Here is a 26,672-nt window from a genome sequence, read left to right on the forward strand (position 1 = left end):
CACCTCGAAGTCGAAGGCCGCTTGAAAAACGCTCGAATGGGTTCGCTGATGACTTTAACGAAACATTCGGTGCTATTTTGATGGGTTTCCTTCACCCAATCAAATCTGCCGTTACACAAGTGGACTGATGAAGATTTGCACTCGGAGGTGAAGAAGAATTAGCTGCGCTGCAACCGTGTTCTTGTGGATATTGGAGCCGTCTTTTTCCTCTGTCGTCTTCTTGTTGGTGTGTATGGTTTTAACAAGCTAGCGCTAGCCTCGTTTCTGGTGGGCTGCTTTTAGCTGCCATGGTCCTCGCAAGTCTATGCGGATGTCTCCCGGACTGTTTGTGCTAAAACGAACTCAACAAATGGGAACATCTAGCATTGGCTGAATACACCGTGGCATTAAAAAAAGGTTCCGTTCACACTTTGAGGAAATACCAAATTAGGTAAGTGGGACTTTCGCCCCCCCTTCTCTTGGTTCACACGGTCAGCGCGGTATCAACAACAAACTGGCTATTGCTGTATTGTGTGGTAATCTGCTCTGTTGTGACTAGCAACAAATGTCAATTTCGAATATCACCGTTTGTTCATGTTTTGTACATATGTATCCATTTGCAAGCAGTTGATATAATCTAACATTTTCCGTTTAATTTGTTAAATTGACATAGTCTTGCTGTTTAGTGGCAGAGGCTTTTCATTTTTGGATAAAAAATGTGATTTGCGAATTATCCTGAGGGGGTTGCATTATTGTGCGTTTTGTTGTTGCATACTCACAAAACTGACTTAAATGGAAACAGCTTTCCATGCAGCATTCTTCTGCAATATCCTTCCAACGTAGCACAATACAGTAATTACATACAAAAACATGGAGCTTGTTGATGTTGCTTTTTATTAGCCTAACCCAGGACCTCTTTACTACCTATTTACTGTTTTCTTTTTATAGTCACACTTTTACCTTTTTCAATTCTACATATCTCCATCTAGTAACTAAACACATAGAGCTTTCCACCAGTGGAACGTGTCCACCAAGAAGTAATTAAAAGCGCTGTGAGTTTGTGTACATAATCGTATGACGTGTGGTGTGTTATGGGTAGATATCAGTTGTATTTGTGAAGATGATTCAAGTGTTTTGTATGTTAAATACCATGTTAAGGAGAGGCTCAACAACATGGTGGGCTTGTGGCTGAGCAGTCAAGCAAGCTCTCGTCTTTGGTGCAGGACCAATGGCGAGGAAAACACTGCAGTGCCGCTGCTGCTGCTGGTATTTTCCACCAAGATACCCAGTGGCCTATGGAGCTTCTTGGGTTCATGTTGACTATGCTGACTCATATCGCAGTCCCCTCGGCGGAATACTTTCTGTTCAAGTTTGTCTATCTAATCTTCCATAGCCGTGGTATACTTTAAGAATCAGATGGATTCCCTTTGGGTGTGTTCTTGACTTCTTCTAGCATATCTCCACATAAGTTGCTACATTGGGAATTTAAGCAATTGTTGGTGTTGAATTATTTAAACATTTCTTATATCTTCAAATTTGTCTATGTCTTTTTTCAATGTTGTTTGGAATATCTTCCATACTGTACGTCTATTGAAATACTTAAAAAATGACAGTTATCCTGAAATGCATGGTTTTCTACTTACTGTTTTCTGTGTGCATGGTTTGGAGTCCATTGCACTTGTTTGTGTGCATATCTTTAATTTAATGATTGACTAATTACTACTGGTGCTCCGATCGTGATCGGTCGATTTCTGTGGTAAAGTACGTGATAGTTATTTCACCAAAACACAACCACGCACAGCTTTTACTTAACAGCTTGCAGCCAACTTGAGACAAGCCTATATGCAATTTATTTTCCTTCCCTTAACACTGCATGTTACAGACCAAACCAGTAACTGAATCTTAATATGGTTGTGGATTTTCTACAGTCAGTGTAAAAATAATTTCCTGCTTTTGTATCGTAAAGGGGTGGATTTGTCAGTCAATCTGATTCATTAATTAGCCCGACCAAAAAAAATTGACAGTTTAATTTATGTATATAAATGTCTCAAATGTGGGACTAATAAAGGCTCTTATTTTCTAAATATTTATTATATAAGTAACAGCTGACATGAGCGTCGTCGTCCTATTGTATTATTTTCTCCTGTTACGTATTAAGTTTCTGGGTGTTTTGTCGGTAACGTTCGCCTTTGGACCTCTTTCATATTTTCTTTTTCACTTTCATTATGTATTGTAGTGTTAGGGTTCGCTCACACTGGGCCATTTTAAAATAAAACAGAGAATTGCGTTTTTAGGACTGATAACTTTTACAGTAGGACGCCAGCCTTTTCAAGCGGGACCTGTGATTGGCTGGCAGTCGGTTCAGGGTCTACCCTGCCTCTCCTCCAAAAGGCAGCTGGGATAGGCCTCATCCAGCATACCCGTGGGCCGCGACCCTAGTGAGGACAAGCTGTTTGAAGAAAGAATGAATAATGTTTTTGCCGTGTAAAAAAAACTTTTGAAAACAGGCTCTTTTGGTATCTTGTCTAAATCCGTCCATCCATTTTCAACACAGCTTATCCTGTTCGGTGTCACGGGCTGCTGGAGCCAAGATGACTTTAGGCAAAAGTTAGTCGCAGATAGAGAAGGACAACCATTCACAGTTGCATTCGCGTTGACACGGGAATTTAACCCACGCTTCCTGCACCAAAGTCAGGCAACTGTACCACACCATCAGTGACTTTTGCTGTCTAAATGTACAAACACTGGTGAGTTGTCACTAGGGATCAAGCAACATACTCCTAAATATTGCGATAATGCCTCTCTGCCAGTTGTGACAAAATTAAAGGACGACGACAATTGCGGTACAAACATTTGCTCGGCAACTTCTTCAGATGTGGAGACCGTCTTGACCAACTTCACACTTCTGGTATTGGAACTGTACCGTACAGGAAGGCTGTCCACTGTCCAGCGTGACATTAAAATTGCACATCTGTAGAGTAGCCTTCACACCCCGACACCAGATACGACAGCCGTGCCACAAAGAGGGCACAAGACATGATCGGAGACAACGCACATCCACAACGCACACCTTGCAAATGGCTCTCATCTGGCAGATGCTACGGGAGCGTCGCAGCCAAAAAAAAAAAAACAAGACTAAAAACAGCTTCAACCCACACACCATAAATAAAATCACAATTTGTCAACCACACTGCGCAATGTTTTTCTTTTGTGATCCTGCTCACCTCAAAATTTACACTGTGCAATACCTCTGCAACACTTGAATAGTTGAATGCCTACCATACATGCAAATCATAAAATTGTCGGCCGACTTCCAAAGTCCAAACTGTGAGAGACCCTACGTGGAAAAAAAAAATCACACAGGTAACCGTTTTGAATGTACCGTATTTGTTGTGCAGCCACGACACATCACACTTGAGTTAATTTAATTCACAAATGTTTCCTGGTTGGACGGGAAATCATGCAAAACCTCTTGCAATTAAACATGACTTCAGAGTAAACAAACATGGAGGACCAAACTTTCGGGTTTGTTCTTAGCAGAAAAAAGATACATAAAAAGAAAATGCGTTGTTAAAGGAGTGTAAACAGCGCAAGCACGTACTTTCTGTGGCGTCATGACTGTTTTGATTTTGGATTCTCCACCGTCTCGCTCGCCGGCACGCTTTCGATATTGGCTGCACGTCACCGCCAACCGGCTGCATGCTCGTTTGTCCACGAGGCACACCGCACGCGGTTTGAAGTCGGGCCAAAACAATCCAACATGTCCCCAATTTGAAATCGGAGCGACCCAAATGACCTTCAGAGCGGCCGAGATCGGTCTGAACAGACCACACACACGGCAGGATTTTCTGTTAAGGTTATCGTTTGGATGTCGGCGCGTCTTTACGATTGTCGGGAAGGGAGATTCGGGGCTGAAATCGGCCTAATTCTCCTACTAAATATATATATTTTTTAATATATTATATTCTACGTTTAAGTGAAGGGAGACCAGCAAAGTACGATTTTCATTGCTAAGTGCGCTTTTACTGTGCATATGACAATTGAACCTCTTGAATCTTAATGGAGGCTTGTCAGCATTTTGAATATGTTATGTTACCATAAGCAAAAATTTGTTCGAACAGGATCTCAAGAGCCTAACAATCACTGCATTGTAGAGATCTTGTTTTAGTATATTAAATTAAACCAAGTACAGTATGTCACATATTCGTATTGGTGAGATTATTCATTTGTCGTGTATTCAAATCAGTCTGCATCTCATACTTGTGGTTACCTCTAAGGAATACAATGCTTCTGTTTTTATTTTCATAGTAAAAAGAAAAACAAACAAATTATACTGTGAAACCGGAAACAGCAAACATAAGCAATGACTTACCTAGTGCAAACATTCCCAGTGTGTTGTGGGTGTAGGAACATTGTTCTTCGTGATTCATGTCTTTATGGCTGAATATGTCAATATTTGTTATTACTCCATCTGAAAGAATGCTGCAATATCCCTTCTACTGTTTAGTAACCTGACAAACAACCACAGAAAATGGCTTCGCGTTCGCTTCTGCACTGTGGAAAACTTGGTGTTGAGACATTCTCGTCACAAAACCTAAATGATGATGCACCTCGTCTTGCCAAGGAAAGCAATTTTAACTGTTGTTTAAAGAGCTGAGGTATGTAGCTACAACTTGTGCAACAACTCTGGCTGCTTTCCGTTTGCAGGCTTTCCCCTCCCCCTTGTGCCGAGCGTGTGGTCCTTTCTGGTAAACAAGTATAGCTGCTACTCTTTCATAGCTCTGCGTTTGTGCTCCAGCGTATCTCACTTCCATGTTTCTTTCTCACTGTTAGTTTTCAGCTTTTTAAAAAAAAAAAAAAAAAATTAAAAAGTTTTTTTTAAATTAACTTAATCTCAGCAGACCCTCAAATGGCATCTTGAAGCCCTTTGAAATTCAGCTCATTCTGCTTCCCTCTCCTTATAGGCTTGAAGTGAAATAGAGCAAAATGGCGGGCCATAATCCTGCAGCTTCTCTCGGGACCGCAGAGTCACATATTGGACTTAAGGATGTCCCGATGGTGGACAATGTTCTCTACCTGCCTTTTGGTTGTGCCTGCGTGTACGTCCTCCACTGCAGCAATACATATTTTCTTCTAGCCAAATGTATTTCACATCAAAAGGGAAAAGGTTGTGTCTCTGGCATGTTGGTGCTTCTCCAGAATGCTTTGCAGACTTGGCAGGGCATTTTGTGATTCTCATCTGTCTCAGCTTTTTGGAAAGGGATCGTTCGTTCCTATAGAAAAGCATCAAGGTTAGTTGTGGGGCTGCAGCTATCGAATATTTTGGTAGTTGGATATCCTACAAACAGCTGCTCTTATATAACCAATATTATCTTAGAGCTTACATTTTTGAAAGTATGTGTAAATTATAAAGAAAGATAATTAGGATGGTAGGACATTGAACTTTTATTAAACGTTGCAGCTTATATTTGCTTTGCACACGTGACATGTTTATAAAAGATGGGGCAACTTAAATTGAAGGCGATACTGTGGGCCTGTGGCCGTAACATTTTTAGCTGTACTGTAAATCTTTACTACATTTTAAAAATGAAACTACAAACTACACACTATGAATAGTTGCACAATGAATACTGAACGTATCTATAAATACAAAAACAAATACAAGTTGTAAGCATATTTCACAAGCATTAATGTAGAAGACAGTGAAATTGGATGAGTAAAATGGCACTAATTAAAACTAAAATAAACACATGTATTTGGTTTTATTATTTTGGTTTTATTTTGTGCCAACTAAGGCTAGCTTCACGGCTTGGCTGTCCATATATCAGAAATGCAACGAAGCATCATACAAGGCATTGCATCACATTGTTTTTGGTGAAATGCGCCCAGTCTATTTTGACTTTGTTACGAACATTGGTTAGCCATGCCGCTGCCGCAGTACTTCTGTTTACATCACGGATGACCCGGATTGCCAATACAGCTCATGTACGTCACATACAGGCAGACAGCCAGCGAGAGTAGCAGGAGATGAGGAAGTTTTGAGAGGAAAAACAAACCTGCAAAAAATAACAATGATCAGTTAACTATTAGATAAGCCATTGATGGAGTTGGTTGTTGACGTTGTCTTGATTAGTTGGCTAATCTTGGCAAACCGTATCGGATCCGGAGAAGAATTGTATTGTTGACATGTTTTAGCTCACCCAGGATTAGGGGTGCAGCTATTAACCGGTTTTGCAATTAACCGTGTTTGTTAAACATCAGGATCGTATAACAACACCGGTTATTTCTGCTCACAACAGTCTGTCAGTTTAAACTCCTGTGCGGCGCAAAATGCGCCATGCCGCATAGTTAATAGTTACTCTGTTTCCACATAGCCCATTTGGCGGACACACAGGGCTCAACCTTATAGGCCATAGGCGAGCCTGTGTCCAAATTCACAAGGCTGGATCCTCCGAAGGCCGAATTTGTCGGTTGCATGACGTCACTCCCGGCGGGACTCATGGACTTACACATGATCGGTCAATGCGCTACTGACAAGCAGCATTGACAATCCATTAGTATGTAAGTCTGTGCGTGCTATAGAGTTGCGCCGGGAGTGACGACATGCAGCCGACAAATTCGGCCCGAGACTTTTGAAGCCGCGGGGCCGCCATCACAAATCGCCAGTTTAAAGGCTGTGGACGAACATTTCACCTGTAAGTATGATTGAAATAGAAAGATGAAAGAAAAAGAGGGTACATACCGTTCACTTGTTATACATAGTGCCCATCCCCTTACTCTATATTTTTTAATTCAGGTATTTATTTTCCCTTTGCTAAACTAAAACTAAAGTTAAAGCCAATTTGAGCTTTGCAAGTTCTGAAACTATAATATTTCTGGTTTTTTTTAACTTATTTGTGTGCTGTATTTGTTTTAAAAGGCAGCGACTTTTTAAACTTTATTTTCCGTTATTTATTGTTGTTAAAAACAAACATTTTCAAAGAATGCTGATGTGCTTTTTTTATGTCTATAAGAATAACCGTAAAACTGTGTTTTTGTTCTCAGACTATAATCGTATACCAAAATCTGAAACCATTTTACCCCTACCCAGGATGCAGCATTGGCACATTGCTTTGTAGCAACAACATAGCATTTTCGCGGTGCTAATTGTGGGGATGCTAGCAGAGTTATTTAGATTAAATACCTCTGCTCGTCAGTAGTCCTTTTTTAAGGAGTCAGGATTTTCCAGCTTTTTCCCCCCAGGTAGCTGTTTTTGTAAAACCAAAAAAAGAAAGAAAAACAGAAAAAACACAGACATGGAATGAGGGTCCAGTTCCCGCTGCCAGTTTTCCTCCTTCAACGTGGGTGTCACATCTGTAACAGAGCCAGGAAAACGCCAGTGAAAATGTTGAATGTGAGAATGGCGGCACAGGGATTGTGAATTTTCACACTCGGAACTCACTCGTGCCGTTCTGATGTGTTGAATGCAATGTCGTTAACGTCTACACTTGTACTGAGATTGTTGTGCATAAAATAATTTTGTATTGAGATGCTGCAAGCTTTGCAAAACCACATACAGTTCCATCGTCGCAGGGTCGTGCTATGTAAAAGGCAGAAGCTCTGCTGATAGTGGTCGTCTTCAAACCTGGAGCTTTTGGATTTTTTCCTCAGCCCATGTTGTTATGTGGAAGTGGCGTTCAGCTTCGAAATAAATTGAATCTAACTTGTCGGTCGCCATCTTGACTCGTCATACGCACCAATCACAATTCATGTGCACTTTAGGGACAGTCGGAATACATAGTTTCCTGAGACCATGACACCCAATACGTAATCATGCATTCCACTTCAGCCTCACATGAACTTAAAACTCAAGAACCCCTCCACCATCTATATACAGTAAACATATTAATTTTGTTTTTATTGCATTGTACTATGAGGAAAAGTGGTTTAGATAATGGATGGATGGATGATGTAATTTAATTTATGGTTGTTGTTGTTTTTTTTCAATTTAATTTATGTACTGTATAGAAAGTATACATAAGGTATATAATTTGATTTGTTAAATTTTGTAGTTTATTTTTAACATATTTTTATTTGAAAAATATAATTTGATGCAATTGAATTTTTGAATAAAATTGAATGTGATTCGATTTACAAACAAATTTGACTTAAAAACCCATTGTGTTTGTAAATTGAGGACGACATGTATATCGCTGCCGTCGTAGAATATTTAAAAAAAAATCTATACTTTAGGTCATTTCGCTGTGTGGGTGTCTTTTTTACGAATTATTGACCAATCTAAAATGTTGAAAATGGCCTGTTCACTTCGATGATGCAATGTTAACGGTTGAAAAAACATGTTTTTTGGTCTCCTGAAAAGTGACAATGGAGGTACAAGGTTTTGGCCCGACACCAGCGACATGTTTGTACAGTATGCATTCGTGCCTGTTATGATTATGACCTCTACAACAGCACTGGAAAATCACAATGTCCCGTCACTGGTGAGCTATTTGGTGAGAACAGGCCCGTGGGCTACTGACAATGGTTCTACTGGGCACCACGTTAGACGTGGGCAATTAATTTCCCAAAGGGGTGATGTGACAAGCTGAGATGGTTTTTGATAGCCACGCCACCATGCCAACCTCAATTCCGTTCCATATAACTGTATATAAAGCATTAAAATGTAATATTTTAATAAGCGGCTACACTTGTGAAAATTAGGGGTCGTTGAACTGACTTGTGGTTTTACTATTCCATCTTGAAATCTAAGGCTTGAAGTCGGCTAATCACGTGTTTTTGGTATCTTGTCATCCAATCTGCAGAGGACTTTCAACTCTCTCATCTACTGCTGCTGATGCAATATAACGCTGTGTACTGTGGAGCAGTGAAATGTTGAGCTAACAAAGTTCCAACACAGGATTCATACCAAGGGTCAGAGAGTACGAAAATAAGATGGCGGTGGATGAGAATAGCGGCTAGCCTCTCTATCTCCGGCTATTCTCATCGCCGTTAGTCTTAAAAGATTAATATCCTCACTTCTTCTGGACTGCTGGTTAGGAACGAGAGCAGCAGCAGGAAGTGAATCTCTTATCTTCTTTGCCAAAATGTAAAGTCTGGTAATGCACAAACAACAGTTAACTGTGTGCTAACAAGATGTAAATTCATCATAGAAGTTGTTTGATACAACACACACGAACATCGCTTTACGACACTGAAAGCGACACTTGCGGCTCTTTACGACACTAACGTCAGTGGATACAGCTGTATGCATACTACAAGCAAGTTGAAATATGTTATATAAATGAGACTTGTAGTCTTGTCTTCAAAGACAATAAAAGCACAAGTGAAATAGAAACCGTGACACACAGAAATGCTAAATATTTTGGAGCTCTCTTACCATGTCCCATCTCGCAACATGCTATGATATGAAACAAAAAATGAGCCCGGCCGGTTTGTTGAAGAGAAACATGCGCAGGACTCCCACCGATTTAAAACAACTACAATTAGTGTAATGGTGAGTTGTAATTTTGATCATTTGTTTTCGTGTGTTGCTATGCCTGTTCATCGAAACATGAAACCGGTTTGTGCCACATAGGGCTGGGTGAACGGTATCAATTGAATCCCTTCACCTTAACTGTGTGCATCAAAATATAAAATTAAGGCGAAAACAATTTTTTGCTCTGGCTGTATTGTAGTTGACAATATTGCCTTCCACTAGGATAATTTTTTGTCATATGCAAAACAATGTGAAAATGTGTCTGATGTTGTCTGTTTTTAGTGGGAATTTTCACGCTTCCGCTTTCTTCTGATTCACGCACATAGCAACATTTCTCTCAATCTGTTGTCTTTCAGGGTTTTTTTAAATACAAAAAGAGGGGGGAAATGTCTGCCCAGCCCTCGTATGTGAATTTAACTGAAACATCACATTGTAGACAGACTTATTGATCCTGAGGGAAATCCGCTAGTCTCACTGTACTGCTCGCCGCCTGATTGTCTGTGATGCACATGCGCAGTAGTAATAATCCGAGTCATCCGTGATGTAAACAGAAGCGCTATGGCTAATGCTGTGTCATGGCTAACCGGTGTTAGCAACATAGTCCAAAAGTTAGGGCGTATTTCACCCAAACTACTTAATGCGATGCAAACCTGCCTTTGATGGCAGCACAGCGGTGATAAATAAGCGTCTAAAGAATAATAATGTTGTGGCTTGTACCTGGTTTTATTTCTGACATAGGGACAATCATGTTTGTAAGTTAGCATTAGCTCACACAGGTTACGGTGTTTGTTTGATGTCATGTTTGATTACCCTAACATTGTAGCATCAAATTTGGGTTACCAAGACATTAGTCTCCTGTTTATCAACAACCACTACACAGATACTGACCATACGCCACGAAGTAGCACACCTTCGCTCGCTCACTCTGCTTCCTGGTTCCCAGACTCGCCAACAGAATGATGCCTTTTCAGAATCCGGAAACAACAGCACTGCTTAAAGCCTGAGAAGGGTGAAATATCCTTACAACTATTTTGTTCTGGTATTTACTGACGTATTCATAGTGCAAATATGCATAGTTTATAGTTTTTGGTTCCCTTTCAAAATGTACTGACATTTACAGCTAAAAATGTTCATCATTTATGAACAGATCAGGAATGCTGGTACAAATAAAAGTTCAACCTTAGTTGTCTTTATTGTTAAATTTGCATATGCTTAAATAATTAAAATGGTAAGATAATGGTTATACAGTATGAGAGCAGCTGCTTGGTAATAAGATATGCTGCAATTTACATACGATGCGATTAGTCGACTAAACTACTGTTGCTGACTAGTCGACTAGCAATCCATTGTGGCAGCCCTAATGCACACTATCTGCTTTCCCCTTCTTTCTTATCCAAAGCACACTTTGAAAATGCTCGATTTATTTAAGTCTTTGGATGAGCAGTGTTCATGCTGGTTCCAGTAAATAATATATACACATTGCTGTGCTATCAAGCTCATTATCTTAAGCAGCACTGACCGGGCCACTAAATGCACATCCTCTGCTTTTGAAGATTTGTGTTTTCAATGTTTCACCGAGCATAATAACCCTCATGTCATTTCAAAGTTTGAGAGTTGTTTTCAAAACATAACATTTTGCATCCTCAACATTGTCTCTATTGTTGAGTAGCCAAAATATCCCCAAGTTAGTTACTGAAAGAAGGTCCTGGGAAAACGGGCCCTGCAGTAAGCTATAAAGTGAGATGATGTGAGGATGCTGCAGTGCTGGGTGGGGGGATGGTAGAGTTGTTATGGCCTGGGTGAATCTCAATCATCAAGGCCCTTTATTAGGGCTGGCCTTTTGATGGGCCAGCTGCAGCCATTCATCTCGCCATTTACATTGAAATGCAACAACAGGAAGGGGGAAGGAGAAGATTGGGGAGGTGTGTGTCTACGCTTGCTGGATGTGAATGAAATGCAAAGACATACCTAAATACCAAAGATAGGAGTGCCGTCAGTTGGTGCTTAGGGTTCCTACCATGTCTAGCCACCTATCTTTTGTGTTTCCCTAGCCTGTTGTGGGGCAGTATGCCTAACCATAACAAAGGATCTAAGCACCCTTTTTTACCAGTGCGTGCATTTGCAAACGTCAGCTCTTTCCTGTCTTTACAGCCTGGCTGATGGCAATAAAGACCCTGTGATTCATGTCACGGTCCCAATTTAACAACACTTACACATGCTGCTTTTTGTGGTTTTCATTCCTCACGGAGTGTTATTTTCTAATGACGAGCCATTTCAGTTTATGAAGCTGCTGTTGACTTGATTCTCCATCTTTTGATACTGTTTCGCTATCATAGATCTGTTATCGGAAACTGGAAAGGCTTGTGTTGTGTTTCATTCTGGCAAACGACGCTAGTGTGTCACTTTTCTTTCTAGGATAAGTACCATTTTCCCATAGTCCTAGACCTACAGGCCAGTGATTTAGGGGCAGGCGGTTTCAGAAAACGATGATACAACTCAACAGAGAAAGCCTAGGGCTGGCTGGGTGATAAGGCTGAAAGAGGCTAATTATTTGTCCTCTTTTGCGTGTCCCAAAAATTTGAAGACCGATTTCTTGTAAGAAAAAACACCTTGCAAGGATGATTTATTAAACAGAGAATTCTCCGGTCACGGCAACAACACTGAACATCACGTATGAGGTGGAATTTTCAGAGTGCCCATGTGCCCCCTCCCTCGGGGAAGAGGGCTTCTTATAGTAAAGTAAAATGCCTCTCTCCTCCTACTAAGAATGAGTAGAACAGATTGGTTCTCACACAATATGTTACATAATATTATTTTCGTACACAGACTGCAGCTGTATTCATCTCTAGACAAAATATATTTTCAGGGCACCTCTCGTCCCAAAACAATATTTCACAAACAAATTGAACCAGATTTAGAGTGGCCGTGAGCGATGGTGCTCTCAGGGTATGTGTGGCAAAATCTGTTCTCACGAACGGAATGTGTTTTCGCACAGAACACTGAGAAAGAATTTTAGACGAAAACAATGTGTACCAGCTTAGGTTAAGGTCAAATTATACTGAGTTCAACACTATTTTACCTACTTCACATCTATAAAACATTTCAACATGGTTAATATATAAAATAAAGAATTAAAAATGTTAATAATGTCTAACAAGGCCTAACATTCATATTGTGGTACAAATTGAATCCCTTCACAGTAATGATATCGCTGTATAAACTTAAGTGTAAGAATTATAATGGAATTATTCCTGAAGGGATTTTTTGTCAGTAACAGAAAAAACAAATATACGGTAATGTAATTTTAAAAACATTTAGTGGGCAGCTCTCAAAATAAAAATTCAGCGCTCCATTGTTGCAAACAAACCCAAATACTATTGATCTGATTGGTCATTGGAAGCGGAAGGTTTCAGAGCGAGCAGAGACGTCAACGCTGTAATTAAAGCCTGCCGCGTAAGGTGCACGTAATAAGACTTTGAGGCGAGTAACTATCTAACGTGTTTGATCTTTTTATCCTTGCGAGGTAAAAAAAATAAAATAAAATACACACAATTTGGTCTGACCCTCCAGGAAAAACTTTGCTTTACTATTGATTTTACTACTTGCCCAACTAGAATACTGCCTGGCAGGTAAACATCACCTCATTCTTCCTGCACAGGATCTTCCCTCATAACAAGAGACTGGTTGGCACATGTTGAGGCTTGTACAACCTGTCAATTTCCATGCTTGAAAAGCTTCCCAAACATATTTGTTATCTTAACAGAAATATATTCTGTTCAAGAAAATGCAGTCTAAGAAGGATATAATAGGAACTGAAGGACGGTTTCCTGGGATTACTTGTTTTTTCCAATAGGGGTGTGAAAAAATCGATATTGCAATGTATTGTTGTGCTTTCTGTTGCAATAAATATATCGATACACTAACGGCAGTATCGATATTATATGACGGCACACCAGCGCAAAGCACATAATGTATTTTCCCCGTCATTCAGACATGTCACTGAAGCTGGAAACATACTCAACTTACACATACACCAAGGCTAACTTCAAAAATAAAGCTTTACCAAACAATAAATTGATGCCAATGCAATTGCCTTGGTGGGTTTTTACTTTGAAGTCAGGCTGCGCAGCGACTTGACCGCCAGCTTGACTTGACCGCCAGCTTGACTTGACCGCCAGCTTGACTTGACCGCCAGCTTGACTTGACCGCCAGCTTGACTTCCTTTTTCGACGTGTTGGCTTCTATATCGAAGATTTTATTGAAATTACATGTTTTCTACAAACATTTTCACAATGCATCCCAAAAGTATATTTAACCGCTAATTTAAGATGCTAAGAAACCGCTAGTTAATTACGTCGTCATTGTATGATACTCCGCAAGTCTCCGTCGTTAGTGGCTAGCAGCTAGTGTTAGCATTAGTGCCTGGCTGGTATGGTGGCCCTGAAGTGCAAAAAAGGGCTGGCAACATAATGAGTGACAACTACCTGACGTGCTTTCTTTACTTTTTCTTTACTTTTTCAATACCCTGGGCCTACGCTACTTTGTAATTCACTCTCCACGTTTAAAGGAAGGGAATGTGCCTTAAATTGATCTTTTTCATTATTAAAAAAAAAAAGAAGATAATAGAACGTTGTCTTCCAATAAATAAAAACATTAGACTCAAAATATCAAATATTGATGTTTAGATTTTAGGAAAATCACTTTAAGCCATTAATACCATGATATTTTATGCATGGACCAGGTATAAAATAAGAATGTATCTGTCTCTTATTGCACTTAAAGTTGTGTTCCTAAATCCTAAACAACCAAATTAGACATTTTGAATTGATTTTTTTTATTATTTAATGGGTAAAAGTGTTTTATAAAATAAATCAATGTATCTTGTTTTGTTTTCTCATCCAAAAAAACGATTCGATCTTTGACTCAAATTCGTGCTCCAATCCGAACTGTGACTTTTGTGATCCTTTGCTGTCACCATCAGTACTTAATCTCTCCTGTCCTGTTTGTGGGGGCGCTAATCATTAAATGTTGGTAAAGTAGGCAGAAGCAGTGGCGAAGAAGAACAGTTGGCAAGTGTTCACTGTCACTCACATACTTAATATCGTGATATATCGTTGACAAAATTTATACAAGACAATATGTCGAATATCGTAGATATCATGTATTGTGATATTATCGTTATTGTGGGCCACATATAGTCACAGTATCGAATCGTGAGTTACCCGTATCGTCCCACCCCTATTTCCCACCATACTACTGTACATTCTAGAATCTAGATGTTTATTGCATACGTTGTGTGCTCATTTGTGGGTATGCAGTTGTCATACACTCAGCAGTGAATCTTTTTGTAGAAACAGCAGCCAGCGGGGTAATCTTTGTCGTTAGTAGGGCAGTCTCGCCCCCATCCCCATCCCCAAGTTACCATTTTCTAACAGAAGCCCAAAGTCAGCGTAGCCTTGTTTTCTTGTTTTTCTCTTGAGCTGAAGAATCTTATCGTTCCATAGCAGCATGTTACTCTTTTCATCCTTTTTTCCATCAGTCAAGTGGCTCTTTAGAAGTTGGTATTCAAAGTAGCTGCGTTTCTATTACAGTTCTTCACAAAGTAAGGCACAATTTTCGTAATGTTGAACGTCTCTCGAGATCTCGCAGTTCTGTAGGAGGTGCTCATGATGTTTACGGGAGACGGATGCCCCGAGTTGTTAAGATTACTAAACATCACTCATTGGGGGGGTTCGGGCATTTGGTGTTGGTGTTGTATGTGCGCGCGCTTATAACTCATGTTATGGTGCGGACGGAGAGAGCGGATTTCAACGATGACGTGCGCTGTCACTTGATTGCTCGTTGGAACGTGCATGGAACGGCGGCCTGGGCTCTATAGCTAAATCGCTTTGTGTTTAAAAAGACTTGTTATCCCCTCAGGAGGCAGTTCCGACATGAAAGCGAGTAGCCCCGTCCTACTTCCTTTCCTCAGTGACCGGGCGGGGGTCACATGACTACAGGGAATGCGCAAAAAGAGTTTCCATTACATTTTTGTGAAAAACCACCTCATGAAAGTGTAAAAACTTTTTTGCAATATTTGAGAGTTTTTTCGAAAATTGTATTTCCATTACCAGCTTGCTTTTGCACAACTTGCCTTTTTGCGCTAAACTGAGGGTAATGGAAACCTAGTGACAGTTCTTTTGAGCCGACAACAGAACATATGCATACAGGTAAAGCCTAGCCAGATAAGCCATACTTGAACTGTTAATATGTTAAAATATCAATAGTCTGGCTTTTTAGAAAACTGCTTGCTACAATCTGTCAAGAACGTTTGTTCGTTGAAAGCCGAAGTTTTCTTAATGTTTTATTTACTGAAATTGTAAAAGCTAAAAATGGCATCTCTATTTCGAAGTTCTCATTCTTTGCCATGAAATTTTAATTGAATGAAATTTCACCTATTTTACAGGGGTTCTGATTTTGGTTAATGCATTTTGGTTTATGTTTCATTTATGGGTAATTTAGCTTCACTGGTATGTTCTGTAAGAAGAGCTCAGAAGTGCATCCTGTATTAAGCCGTGCTTCATTACGTTACATTACATAATAATTAGTGGTGTTGGGCAAACTGGTTTGAATAGGCAAAAAGCTATTAATCGGGTTGATATTGCAGATAATTTGTCATTTCTTTGAATTGACTTAACTTGAATGAATAGTTAAGGCTTTGGGGAGATTTTATATGTGGTTACCTGTCAATAAAACCTTTGGTAAATCTCAGAATTAGAATAATCTTAATTGGCCATGTAAAAGAAAAAAAGAAGGAATTTTTCTCTGGTAGTTTGAGACACCGTCTATTATTACAGCAACAAACAACTATAACAGAAACACTTGGGATATAACACCATAGTCATTAAGCAATATAAGAATAACATTTTTGAAGTAATACCGAACAATGACAGCTGTGCAAATGATGCGGCGAGTTGAGTGCAAAATAAAGTGGTGACCAGTAGTTATGTTACAATGACAATTACATAGATGATGCAGAGAATCATCACGCAACATAAAGTGACCAGCTCTGAGTAATTCTGATAGAACCAGAGTCTTTGAGAAATGTGTCCAGTGGTGTGAAATGGTGATCAACAGTTATGCAAATACTAAGAGTGCCGAGAGCCACATTAATGAATACAGTAATACTGTCTCTCAGGGATGTGCAAAATTGTTAAATATTTGCAAAATGCCACTATGGAATTATGAGTCAACTTTTTAGGGAGTTAATAGCAACAGGGAAGTAGCTTTTGGAATGGTTGTTGATTTTGGTGTGCATAGTTCAATAGCACCTAGGAGGGAAGGAGCTGCCTGGAAGAGGTGGTGACCAGGATGTGGCATTTCCAAGAGAATTTTGCCTGTTCTTGTCTAAGTTCTTGCAGCGTGCAAGTCTTCGCCAGTGGGCAGCACAAAGAATGGAATGCTGTGTCCTTGCTCTTCCAACCTTTACAGCCTTTCTCTGCGGGGCTATTTTGGTCAGTGCATGTGTGGTAATGGCAGGTTACGCACATGGCTCACACTACTTTTACACATGCAGACACGCAAACATTTCCGTAACAGTCATACACTTCATATCTGCTGTCCTTTTCATCATATCACCCTCTGGGAATCCTGTGTCGGTGAGATTGTTTTGTGCTTGTGACTCCCTCTCCTTTTACCACCTTCATGCTCGTTCATTCCCATTCCGCAATTGTCAAGATTCCCCTCCCGTTAACCACATCCATACAGTAGCTGTGGGTCCTCAGGAAGTTATGTTTGCAGGAAGCTAAGGGCGTTGTAGCTAACTGCCTTGTTTCCTCTTTAGACACAAATCATTCTAAAACGATTTTGCCACTGTGGCAGCCTCTCTGTTTTTCTGCCTTTGACCGACAATGAGCACTGTGACTTATATACAGACGCTCCCCACCTTACGAACGAGTTAGGTTCCGGACGATCGTTCGTAAGGTGAATTTGTTCGTAAGTTGCTTCAGTGCTATATTTTGTATTATAATTTATGTTTAAAGCCTATATAAGTATATTGAAGGTTTATATAAGTATGTTTAAGGCTTGTACAAGTAACCTGCATTGGTTTGTACTGAAAAAAAATTAATAAAATGGAGAGAATACGTACAGTACTGTACTGTACTACGTATGTTAGAGAGAGACAGCGAAAGACACACACACACACACAGTATGTACATGTACGTAATAAGATAAATAAAATGAAGTTTAACTTACTTTTGGAAGATGTACTCGATGCTTAAGGAGATGATGGAGGAGGAGGAAGAGGAGGATTTTATATCATGAGAGATTCTTCGTCGTCGCTGGAATCGGCTTCAAAAGTTATTTCCTGCTTCATGGGGACCGGCGTTTTCTTCCTCCTCCTCCTCGCCACATTGCTCAGCCTCCAATGAGCTCTCACAGCGCCAATCGTCGGTATTAGCGGCGGAAAGAAGCACTACGCGCAATACAAAATCTAACTTACAGCATTTCTTTCCAAACATTTTTCGACATACTGACAGCGCGACATACGCGCAGAAATGTTCGTATGTACCGTTGTTCGCAACTCGAATGTTCGTAAGTAGGGGAGCGTCTGTACACACAATTTCTGCGTATATTTTAAATGTTTAGCAAAAGATTATGGCTTCTGTTATTGGAAATCATTATATGAGTTATGCACCAGCTACATTATAGTGTATGAAGAGCCCTTTTCCAAAAGCACCTTAAATGTTTAAAAAAAAACAAAAAAAGAGAGAGAAAAGGTTATGGCATGCCATTCTGTTGTGTACAGTCTATCATTGCACACCTTAGAAACATTATATAAAATATGTATAATATAGTGTTTATATTGACTATGTTTTATATGCAGTCTGTAACCTTTTCAAAACCCAGATATTGGCAATATTCAGGTTTTAAAAGGCCACGTAAACGTGCAAAAACTCAAAGATGCTTCCGCTTTTTAAAACACGAATACCGGTACCCCTTTTCTAACGTGATTTGTTACCGCCTTTGGACACATCTTAATATATTTTGTGTGTTCTGTACACACTATATATGCTCAAGGAATCTTGGTCTATTGCGTACAGGAAGTACATGTATGCATGGCGTCTGTCCACTGGTAAAATACAAGCAGAGATACACAAACATGGCCAAACTGGGACGCAGCGCAGCAACACACTTTTAGAGCGAGGAGGAAACTGACTACTTAATCAGTGTGATGAGTGACATGAAAATAATGTATTTTATTGACAGTAGAAAATAAGAAGCGGAAATGACGTCTATTGGTGTCATGGCGTCCGTGAGTTGCGTTTTGGATAGGGGCATTGAAATAGATCACGTTATGTTTATGGGAGTAACTAGTACTCACATATGTAAATGAGTTATATTGTGGCGGCCGTGGCTCACGAGGTTGTCACGAGCCGGTTGTCCAGTAACCGGAAGGTTGGCTATTTGATCCCCACTCTCCCCAAGTCATGTGTCGTTGTGTCCTTGGGCAAGACACTTCACACACATTGCCTCCAGTGCCACTCCTACTAGTGTCGGAAAGGTGCGAATGTTTGGTGGCGGCCGGAGGGGCCGTAGGCGCACACTGGCAGCCACACTTCCGTCAGCCTGCCCCAGGGCAGCTGTGGCTACTTAAGTAGCTTACTGCTACCAGAGTGTGAATATGCGAGTGCATGAATAATGTATCCATTGCAAAACGTCTTTAAGTGTCCAGAAAAGCGCTATCGAAATCTGATGCGTTATAATAATTATTATTATTATTCCAAATCTTTCACAACTGGAATATTGATCTTAACCCGGATTATAAACATTCACTTTTATTGCTCAGCTCACTCTCCAGGCACATCGAATCAATTTACACTCAATCCAATCATTACACTACTGTAAAAGTGTGGTTATTCTTGGTTTGAATGGTCATGCCAGGAGAAGAGATGCCAAAAGTTTGTTTCCCCACCAACTACATTTTTTTTGCCATAACAAGCTAATGTTGTCAATATCAAGAATTTTTAAAGGATAGAAACTCGCACACAAATCCCTCCTGGTCTTGGCTATAATGGCAAAGGGGGTACGAGTAGTAACAAACTAACATGATAGATTAGTAGATTTGTTACATGTACTGTCGTTAAATGTATATCCTTACTGTACTTTATTGAAAACAAACAGCCTGTGCCTACTATCACATCTGGTGCATGCTGCTGTAAGGTATTTATCAGTTCATCAGCTGATAACACGCTGCTCTTTTTACGGAGGACTATCTTACATCATTTTTATTCCTTCCCTCTATTTGAGCTGTACGCCGTGGCCAATGTTTGGATCTGGTTCAAAAATTATCTTTGTTAGTGAGTGTGTGTGTGTGTGACAGAGAGTGAGTAAGAGTGAAAGAGAGAGAGGGAACGACAGCTGGTCTGAGAGTCGTGTGCTGCATGTTGCTCTATAAATCAGCGTGTGGGGTTATTTTAAGTTTTTCTAACAGAACTGGGAAATTGAAAGACCAAAGTGTCATGCATTCTTTGTTGTAGTATCCAGAGTTCTGGAGCTAGCTGGACAACTCAACTCAATGACTGAACTGTATAACTTGTATATTATGCCATGACTCCAATTGTCAGTTCCAGTTCCAGTTCTGATTTGTCCAGTTGATATATTGAAGCAGCAAATTAAAACCAAAACAAACAACTATGTGGGCCCCCGCCAACCACCAATTATACTAGTGCGGTCACAAAAGCCCACTTTTAGTCACATTGTCATGCTGAACTATGGTACGAGGTCCAGTATATTTCACTCAGGATTTTTTATGGTACTATAGAATCTCATTGATAGATCGCTGTCAAAAATGAGAAACCACATTTTTTATAGTACTGGTTCTTCTGCCCACTTAAGCAGATGGTGTACATATCTCCACAAAAAGAGTTTGAAGTGTCCTTCCTTCAAGCTCTTGAATTTTCACTCCTGTGAAATCTGTCAGATGAGCACGCTGTGGTGGACTGCAGCATACTTTATTCAGACTCCGGGGCCAGTGTGGAAGGACATCACCTGAAGCAGCTATGGAAGACTAAAGTCTAATCCACAATATGCTACAACTCCCAGTTGGGGCTTGCTGTATGAATCCGATACCTATAAAAGGAGAATTAAACATTGATGTAAGCAAATTACATAATTTCATGAAAGTTTGCTATCTTAATGCTAACATGTAACACAAAAGGCCTGAGGTGGTTTGATGGAAATTAGCAGTGATGTTACGGTAATTGTAACCTTATAATCATAAACAAATGCTACTATCACACAAACAGAGCCCCGATTTATAAAACTGCATTGACTGGTTTATTGAATGTTTGCCTGTAAATAATGAATATTAATGTATACAGTGGGGCCTTGAGATATGATTTGGATGGAATGACTTGTTTCATTTCAAATCAATTGTGGTGTTTCAAACCAAAAAGATGACAATTGTGTCAATGTCTTAATATTTATAGACCTGAGTGTAAACATTAAAGCTGCTGGTGTGCTGTGTTAAAGTGGCGCAATATATTTTCTACTTTCCCTGCAGCCACCATCGGCTTGCATGCCAAGTATGTTGTTTTAGCGTTGCCACGATTTGCTAAAATGAAGCAAAAGTGATGTGCAGCGAGACTTGAACTGCCAATTCTCCAAGCTCACCTTTCACTTATTTTCTAATGTCCTCTCAGTATTATTACTGTGACGAAATCATACCTCGAACCAACTGTTCTAGTGACAAATTGTGCGCAAGTTGTTTATTCTGAAGCCTATGAGGGGATTAGCTAAAAGACATAATGATGGCATCTTCACATGACAAAGTTCAAGCGTGCACTGTGAGACAAAGGCATAAACAAGCAGATTTGCAAGTTTTATATTTTGTTTTGAGTGCTAAATGTTTCTCTGGGTACACAAGGGACATTAATCCGAAAATTTGTGATAAGCGCAGTTGATACTGAACGATTAATCGCATTTGCAATTAGATCGCGGTTTGACAAAACGTGATAACGCAATCGTGAAAAACTGCGATTTTAAATGCCCATTGAAACGTAGCGGAAGGAGAGAAAGAGGGAGGGGGAGCATGAACGTCACCGCTGTAACTAAAGCCTGGCGCCATAAGTACACGTCATTTTGGTGAGTGTCTTACATGTTTAATCTGTTTGATCCTGGTCTTAAACTGAGTGTACATGCAATTGTGCAGCAGCGGCTGATAAATTTGAGTTGTTCTATATTTTGAGGCTTAATAGGTCTGTATGTAGCCTGGATATCCCGACTGTCTGGTCAACCACCCTATCAGTTGCATTTCTGAGGCGGGGCAAACCTGAGCTAACACAGTGGATTGAACCAATGAGCGAAGAGCGGACATGACGTCAGAAAAGCGACTTTTTTTTTACGGAGACTGAGTAAAAATACAACATGACTACTAGCCGAAGAGGGACAGTAGTGAATGACGTCGTTGTTAACTCTTTGACTGCCAGACGTTTTCAGAAAAGGGATGCCATGGGTGCCAGCCGATTTAAGCATTTTGACTGATCTTTCAAGGTCCACAGAAAATTATGTGTTTGGACTATGGAAACACACATACTACCAAATGAAAGATTGGACTCTCATCTTTCATCAGAAAAAAAAAGTTTGTTTCTACCTTATTCCGTTTTTCAGTAATCAACAATAGAAAATGGTTAGTTTCACCTCTGTTTTGAAACAAACGGCTTTTAACGTCTTTGGCACTCCTCCATAGGATTTTACTAAACGTTATTTAACGTTTTTGGCAGTCAAAGAGTTATATGTCGTTGTGGGAGAAACTTGAAGAGTGACGTTGCTCACGAAGACGACGTCACGCAAACAGACAAATTTGATTGGCCTGGCCAGTGCCGAATTGCTGTCTATGGACGCCTGTCCAAAGTGGGTGTGGCTTGCCAGGCTAGTCTGTATGTGGCCATATGTTGTCGTCCGATTTCATGAATGAAAATTAGGACGGACGAAATCGTCATTACTCACCGTCATTTAGGTGCCACCACTGCGGCAGCGGTGGACTTAGAAAGCCTCCAAACAACTTATTTGTGTGGCACAACAGCAAATATTCAGTACTTCGCAGACTGAAGATTATGACGCACGACGCATCCACTTTTAAGGTTGATGGTAACCGTTTGAAGATATCTTTTTCTTTTTTTTGAATGAGCTGATATTTTTCTCTCCATCAGGCCTCTGAGCCTGTTACCTTGACAACAGCAGAACATTTTTATCAAGGGCTGTGTGTTTTTTCTGTGCGTTGTAACTGTGGCAAGGCAGCGCTGAGCTAAAAAAAAAAAACATTAACTGTGTCACAAGCTTTGCTGCCATCTTATCATTGCAGCTGTCATTGTAGATTTCTGGTTTATTGTTCAATTGACATTTTCATCATCATCGTTATTTTTGACTGGCTCCTTATGACTGCAATACAACGTAACAGTAGCCCAATCAGGATGACTCTCACATTTCCAAATACTAGCTGACATTTTGTCCCTGTTTCCCTTCTTTTAAGATACAAAACCAATCAGCAGTTACCAGATTCAAAAGATTGGTTGTTTTGTATTGACTGCCATTCACACTTTCTATGCAAGATGCTTAATCCTGCGTTTTTTGTAAATCTTGTATTTGCTTGAGAATGGTCGGGGGATCATTGTGCATTGGTCCCTGCCCGCTGAAGTCAGACCTCATCAATAATGTAGATGTTTTTGTAGAAGAGATGTGTGGTGTGCATGTCTTTTTCTGTAATCTTTCCCTCCCCCCAATGGTCCATTCCCCCCCCCCCTCCCCAGCAGTCTCCCCAGACTCTCCAGTGTCAGCTTTCCTCTCCAGTGTTTGTGCATTGAAGAGCAGATGACTAAATCTAATTAGTGGAGATATTACAATAAGCTCTGATACCTGATGCTTGGACATACTGCAGGCCAAACCCGGGCTTGTTATGCAAAGCCACTGGTGCTTCCAAATGAATATTTGTTGTTTGGGTTCATAACAATGCCAATGCAGTAACCATTTCTGAGGTCTGTTGACTGCAAACCTTTCAGATAGCATAGCAACATCAACAACGTATTTTAACTGTACTGTATTAAACGGTCATAGTGTTTTGAAGTATAAACTAGCTACTGTGAGTTGTTTTACTTTCATATACTCGTACTGATTGTGGCTCTGGTTGTAGCAACTGAAATTATAAAAAAAATAAATACAGGAAAATATGGTAGATAACTTTAATATTCATGAAATTGGCCAATTAAGGCCACTTAAATTGGCCAATTATGCCTTATAGTGCCGAAGCACATTGCCCCTCTCTCACGCTGGTGCTTGCTCACAGCGCTGCAGTCAAACACATTTGTGCAAATCATCACGCCGTGATATGACATTGCATTACTGCAACTGTGCCCCAAGTCGAGTTGGTGTTAGTCAGAACAGCACTTAGAGGCGTCAACACTCTCTTTCTACTTTCTACTTTACAATGGTTTGATAATTCCAACTCGCACTGTGCGAATTTAGTCCATGCAACATTTTTTTCCCCTCGCGTTTAACCCTCAGTGGGTTGAAGAGCAATCTGATGATCTCAGCGGCTTTCTTAATGTTTACTGTTCATGAATTATATTGAATACATCATTGTTTAAGCCGAGGGCTAGCTTGTTAGAAAAGATTACTATATTATTGGGGAAAAAAATACAAATGTTGAGAATGTGCTCATGTCGAAACTGCATCTAAGCAGGGGTTCGCATAACAATTTTGGTGTGCTAGAGGTGGTTTGTTGCTATTTTTTCCCTAACACACTGACCCCATGGATGAACTTAAAGCATATTTGGGGATAGTATGGCCTTGTGAGCAACATTGAGCTCATTCGCAGTCTCTGACCGGCCTTTGTAACATTATTGAAGTCAAAATAAAATGTTAAAGTATGCGCTGCATTTATTTAAGTGTAAGTGAACATGAGCAGCAATTTGTCTAGAGTGTTGCCAACTTAAGAGGTACAGTACTATCACTGTATTTAATGATTTTCCCAACATTCCAGCAACTAATTTTCAATGAATAGCGCCAATGCTAACTGGTTTTCTCAACATTCTTATTTCCTGCACAATGGAGGGAAGAGAGGAATTTGTCATGGTAATGATTTGGGATTCCTAAGAATGGCTAATCGAGGTTTGTGCTCCTAAAGAAGCTTCTGTGCATTTGAAGGGCTGTACTTTGTGACATCCCAACATCACGCGACAGCTATACATATTTTTAATTGCTGCAAAAACAGTCGCAGAGACAGCTCAGTTAATTCTGCCCCATGCCGGTTGTAATGGAAAAGCAACGGAGCCCGGCAAAAATTGCCATTTTCGGCATTTGGCCGAAATCAAATTAAAGCCGAAAAAATATGGCCGAAATAGGTTGTGGTAAGGAAAAAAACGCTACAAGCAAGCGTCTGTTTGAATTAAACCGCGTACGCGGGGGTGAGTGTCCGCCTTTTCTTCTCGCTGGCTTTTCATCGTGTGAGTTTGCACCGGTCGGTCGCAGCAGCTCCCGGGGTCATTGCGCACACCAGAGGAGAGGGGGGTCGCTTGGTGTACAACATTTAAGTGGGTCGGGAAAAAAAAGACAGAACTGCCGTGTACTACAGTACAGGTGAGCCACTCTTTCTCACACAGCGCCGTCCCCTTTTTTTTTTTTAATTATAAGAGCCCCTCGAACACTTCCACTTTTTCACCGGCATCCCGGTGGCCGTGCCAAATACTTAAGCTAATGCTAGCACTATTGCTATCAACAGTTTTAAACATGGAAACACTTAACACTATCTCCGGGTGGCGGCAGACCTGTACAGGACGCTGTGTGTGACTTACGTTTTAAACGTTTGTGAATATGTGAATGTGCCGATTTTTCGTGCGCCGCACGCATCCGTCCCTGCCTGTGAGAACTACATCGACTATAAGGTGCAATCGAGTCAACATGTCTGCGGTGTGGGCACATTTATAAATTTATATTGTGCTTGGTTAAATTGCCAGTGCTAAATAAATATTTTATAATAATATTATAATTTTAATTAATTATACTAAATGCAATGGTAGTAAAAAAAATTGGCATCATTGTTTTTCGGTGTTTCGGTTTTCGGCCAAGCATTTTTCATTTTTGGGTTTCGGCCAACCATTTTAATTTTGGTGCATCCCTAGAATAATGACAACACTATTAGTTGATTTGTTTTTTTCGTCGCACGATGTGGTATACAGACTTACATATGCATTGATTACGCTAATACCTTCAATGCAATGTTACTTAATTTTTCTTTATATCAGCTGTTTGTTCCTCAGTTGGCAGAATCCTCCTTTTGTCTTGGGTTGTGGGTGTTTGGGGGCAGTGTTCTGCTTCCTGGATGGATTATTACAATCCGCCAATCCTCAACTTCCCGCTGGGAACCCACAACAGGTTCCACTCCAGTAAAAACACAAATACCCATCTATCATCCTACTTGCCATGTAGGCCATCCCAGTGAGGTCTGGCCTTAATCCTGTCCTACGCACCCACCTGCTACTGTATCTGCCTCGATCTACCTCTAGCCTTCGTACTGTAATGCTTATTTGATGACATTACCAAGTGATAGAAAGGCCACACACAAAAAACAAAAACTACTTTTAAGTCTTTTGGGACTCTTAACTATATCCTAATACCTTGGCATTGAACGTACAGGAAATATCAGTTTTTGGTATAACATTACGAAGGAACTATGATTTGTCTTTTCAAACGGTGTTCACCCCAACTTGTTTATGGGACATTTCGAACTAGATTGGGGGAACAATTGTGGGCTCAAATGGATAAGGGAATGCTACACTGACTGGAATGTTACCAGTTTAGCCCAACACTGGGCCTCTGTTAAATATGTTCCCATGTCCCGCCTCCTAAATCCTGATAAACCCTTGTCCTCATAGTTGGAAGAGAACAGGGGGGAGGGTGGCTATCCAGGGGAGGGTTTGAAACCCGAGCAGAGCTGCGGGGTGCTGGCCTGTTATGTTGTGCCATTCCGGTTTGGGTTACAACAAACAGTTTAAATGCATTTTCTCGCATTGAGCTACCTTAGAATGGTTTTTCACAGAATAGAGCCAAATATTTTTTTTTACCTGGTTTAGAACATGTCAAGGTGTGATTTTTACCGGTAATTTTGCTATTCCCAAAAAAAAAAAACATGTACAGCAGAACCTCGAGCTACGAACGTCCCTTTTTACAAACATGTTATGGA

General features: G+C 40.3%; 1 protein-coding gene across 4 annotated transcripts in view; it reads left to right on the top strand.

The window, feature by feature from the left end:
• The first annotated feature begins 9 nt into the window (after positions 1-9).
• Positions 10-26,672, top strand: part of ankrd11 (ankyrin repeat domain 11) — an 85,372-nt gene continuing 58,709 nt past the window's right edge. For 2 of the 4 annotated variants that reach the window (XM_077563012.1, XM_077563009.1), the window contains exon 1: positions 10-430. The gene's annotated coding sequence lies outside the window, so the exon portion shown is untranslated. Of the gene's footprint in view, positions 431-9,246; positions 9,473-26,672 lie in introns of those variants that run through there. The other 2 variants (XM_077563011.1, XM_077563010.1) reach the window with 2 other exon arrangements.

This window comes from Vanacampus margaritifer, chromosome 4 (genome assembly GCF_051991255.1).
Source record: "Vanacampus margaritifer isolate UIUO_Vmar chromosome 4, RoL_Vmar_1.0, whole genome shotgun sequence".
Lineage (NCBI taxonomy): Eukaryota > Metazoa > Chordata > Actinopteri > Syngnathiformes > Syngnathidae > Vanacampus > Vanacampus margaritifer.